Here is a 4,090-nt window from a genome sequence, read left to right as displayed (position 1 = left end):
GGGGAGGGAGGAAAAACTTTGTATGAAATCAGTGCTCACAATGCGGGACAAAGGCTGGGGGGGCTGGTGGCTCAGCTGGGAGCCCGGGCAGCACAGCTGTGACCAATGCCAACACAGTTCCCGTCAATATGGAGTGACCCTGGCTCTTTTCGCAACCTGCTTCCAGGCTCATCTCCAATAATTCTCACAAAGGACGGGAACAAACAAAACCTTTGTCAGCACTTCCAAGACTTTCCCTGGAAAATCTTAAATATTTCATTAGGCTCTTCTCGCCTCTTTCTTTCTCTTTCACCTGAGCTGGGCTTGAAAAAAGCAAATGTGGACACTAAAACTCTGGGTCAACAAATGATGAAAGGACAGGCTTGAAAGGCGGAGGGCTGGGGTGGGGGAAGCTGCTCGTACCGCTGTCCAGTGTGAAACAGCACAAAGGCAAGAAAGGAAAGAATGAAGCTCTCCCGCTTGTTGGTTAACACTCCAGGCAAGGACAGTACTATGATTTTTTTTTCCTATCTGTTTGCTTAGAGAGGCCCAGATTTAAGTACTGTAGCCAGGGGCTGGGGGGAGGCTTGGCTTCAGTGCTGAGTATTGTGCCTGACCTTGCAGTCCCTCCAATGTGCTGTCAGGAGCTGGATGTATGGGTCAGCATTGGTGTCCTGGCACAGCTAGCACCCTTCTTCCTGAACAGCTCTCCGACCCTAGTGAGCTTGGACGAGGTTGGGTCAGGAAAAAATAAATCAATGTGAGCAAAGGTTGCATCAGTGGATATCAGATTGGATATCAGATTGGTTATCAGGAAGAATTTTGTCCTGGAAAGTGTGGTTGAGCGTTAGGATGGACTACCCAAGAATCACTGAGGTTGGAAAGGATCATCAAGTCCAGCCGTTGACCCATCACCACCCACGTGTAAATGTGGCACTAAGGGACACGGTTCAGTGGTGGGACTCGGTAGGTCAAGCTGTGGGACGGAGTGGTGATTCTGAAGGTCTCTTCCAACCTAAAGGATTTATGGTTTGCCATAACCACGTGTCCCCCTAGACCTGCTTGCTCAGGCACCAACCCAGAACAGAAGCTGCAAAGCTGTGCACTTGAAAATGACCCTGCGTATGAGCAAGTAGGAAGGTGGACCCAAACTCTGGAAGGTGCAATGCGTGCTCCCTCCTCCATGCTGAAGTTATCTGGGAGGAGAGCACAGCATGCAGCAGTCAGGCCATCCCGGTACCCAAGTGATGCTCTGCTGGCTCCATCCCGCCCCACTTCCCTCCTCCTGCCCTCCACCAGCAGTGGTAGTGGCAGCACAAAGGCATCACTTCACCTTTGTCTCAGCCTTGATTTAGGCACCCTTTTAAGGACCCTGCTGAATAATTCAGTGTTATCATTCAGGATGACGCCGGATTATTACAAGGGTTTCTCCCCCCCTTACCCCACCCTCCTCTTTTCCCCCCCATAACCTTTAAATTCTTTTCACACGTGAATGGGTTCAAAGGAAGTCGTGTAAGGAAAACACACAACGAGGAGGTTGCCGCTCTCCCCCTCCGCTGTCAGTTTGATAAATATAATGTGTCACCAATTAAAAACTCATTGCCATTCTCCCGCTGCAGCCATTGCCTCGTTAAGGTCCTCCTCCCGGGGTGGCTCCCAGGATCTGCTGCTATCATTGTCGATAACAGAGGGGCTGTTTTTTTCCCATCCTGGGCCATTTCAGTGCTACACATTGGCATGTAAATAAGTTATTCACTCGACATCACTTTCTGATAGAAAAATGACCATGAAACTCTTTGATTTTGGGTTTGCTCTTGTCACAAGCGCACAATGAAATCAAGAGTTTCAGTTTTGCGTCCTGTGTGTCTTGTGGAGGGCTTTTTTTTTCCTTCTTTTTTTGGTCCTTTTCTCTTTTGCCAATGCCTCTTTTCAGCATTTGTATGGAAATCATCCCATCGCACAATTTAATGCAGGCATAGTTTGACCTGGTAGGTGTCCCGACTCCAATATAGCAGATTGTTGTTTATTTTTGCCCTCCCCAGGAACATTAAAAACAATCTGGGTCATCAATAAAGAGTCACTTTCTAATTCTTTTTCTTTCCTCTTTGCACTGTTGATGCCTTTGAAGGAGAGGAGAGAGGCTGGCACCAGGGACCCCCGCCTTTCCCATGTGGATCCATGGAGGCAGCCACTGGGTCTGTCCCATAGAAGGGCCAGGGAGCTCCACGGTAAGCTGGTGGTTGTGGAGATGAACCACATATTGAAATATTAAATAATATTATGCTTTTCCCTTAGATATCCAAAACTGCAGCTCTGTCCTCCCTTCTGGATCCCAACGCACTCACCAGACCCTGTGATGTTCAACAGCTCAGCAAAAACAATGGAGACAATTCCTCAGGAGGCATCAAATACCACTCCAGTGCTGCCACTGCCATCCTGGTTGCCTTTGTGCTGCTGCTTCAAGATGACCTCAAGATCTTTGCTTCTTTCTCAAGGGAAAGCTCTAGCACGCGTGCTGTTCATCACTGAGCATCTTGTCATTGGCTTGCTCACTTCTTGGCAAAAAGCTCTTGTGTTATAATTGGAGAACTGTCCAATGGAGTGGTAGGGCCTAGGTCGTGCTACGTGCTTGGCTTTCATGCTGAACACGGAGAGTTTGGGGAGTTCAGTCTTTGAAACACAAACACTGACATGGTTCTTGATTTCATCCTCTTGAGTGTTTCAGTGCTTTTCTCTCCCAAAGAATGGAGCACTTCCAGGCAGGGAACACCATGACCAAGCTCTGGAGCTTCCCTTTTGCCTTTCTTTCTCTCTCTCTTATATTTTTTAAGGTTTCAAGGGAGATTTCGGAGCTCTCAGAAGCTTTCGTATTGGGGAGCTGGGACGCCAATTTTAGCAATAAGGATAATTCTGCGCAGCGTTTGAAGTGGAAATGCATGCAGATTTGAAGCATGTATGCTCCCAGCAATATTCTGGAAAGCCTTGATTGTTAGAACAACTTAATAAAGCAAAAAGAAAGCCTCGACTCTCCCCCACACCCCGCCTGCTCTCTCTCCTGGCTCAGCCCTCAATCTGCTGCAGATTTCCCCCTCATCTGCCAGCACCACCTTCAAGACAGGGAGTTCCCTGGAGCCTAAAGACAAAAGGGTTTGCAATCAAAGTCTTGGAATAGGAAGAAAAAAAATATGAAGGAAAGGAAGAAAAAGCTGTAAAAAGTTTTTTTATTATTATTATTTTTTTTCCATGTGCATCCATGCTCTGTGGGTATGTTGGAAGAGGAGGGGGAGTGCTGTGAAGCAAGCAGAGCAACAACCATGCCCAACAGACCCATGAAGACACACGAGTGCTGGCTGCCCATCTCTCTGAGCTCATTTCATGGTCCTATGGTGGGAAGAAGACAAGAGGGTTCCATACTATGGGACATGACTTCGCCTTCCAACCATCGGGTGATGCCAACGTCTCCTTGGAGGTCAGTTGGGATGAGGTGCCAGTAGCACAGACACACGCTGGAAATCTCACTCCACACACCCACCCCTCCTCCCCCCTCGTTATCCTTTAACTTCCCAAGGCAATTGTCCCCCTGTTTGCTTGTGGCTGTCACCAGGCTGCATCGCTTGGCCCTGAGGTCACCGGGGATTGACACCTTCACCCAGAGCCCCAGATTCCACCCTGCCCTCCTTAGAGATGCACCAGGCTGTCAGTAACGAGGCCACAGGTTTATTCAGTGGAGATCTCCAGATCTCAAAAGATAATCTGGGAATAATTGGGACTTAAGGAACTTGTGTGAATCTGATTTTTCTGCGGCGCTGCCATTCACGAAACAGATGGACATCTTATTTCTCCCTAATTTGATGGGCTTTCTTGACAAAATGGCAGAGGTTGCACTTTGCTACAATAATAACCTGCCACTCAGACTTTGTAAAGGGTTTGTGTAGATTTCTTCTTAATTAGACCGTGTCTCGCTATCGGCGAGCTGCGTGCGTGTGTGCAGAGCAGGGAGATGGGGAGCAGCTCCTCTGCATGACAGAGCCTGCAAAAGAGTGGAGAGAAATCAGGGGGCTTTCATGTTTGTGTCATTGGTTGGTTGTTTTTTTTTTTTGTGCGTGTGGTT

The sequence above is a fragment of the Meleagris gallopavo genome, chromosome 23 (genome assembly GCF_000146605.3).
Source record: "Meleagris gallopavo isolate NT-WF06-2002-E0010 breed Aviagen turkey brand Nicholas breeding stock chromosome 23, Turkey_5.1, whole genome shotgun sequence".
NCBI lineage: Eukaryota > Metazoa > Chordata > Aves > Galliformes > Phasianidae > Meleagris > Meleagris gallopavo.
Note: the sequence above shows the minus strand (reverse complement) of the source record.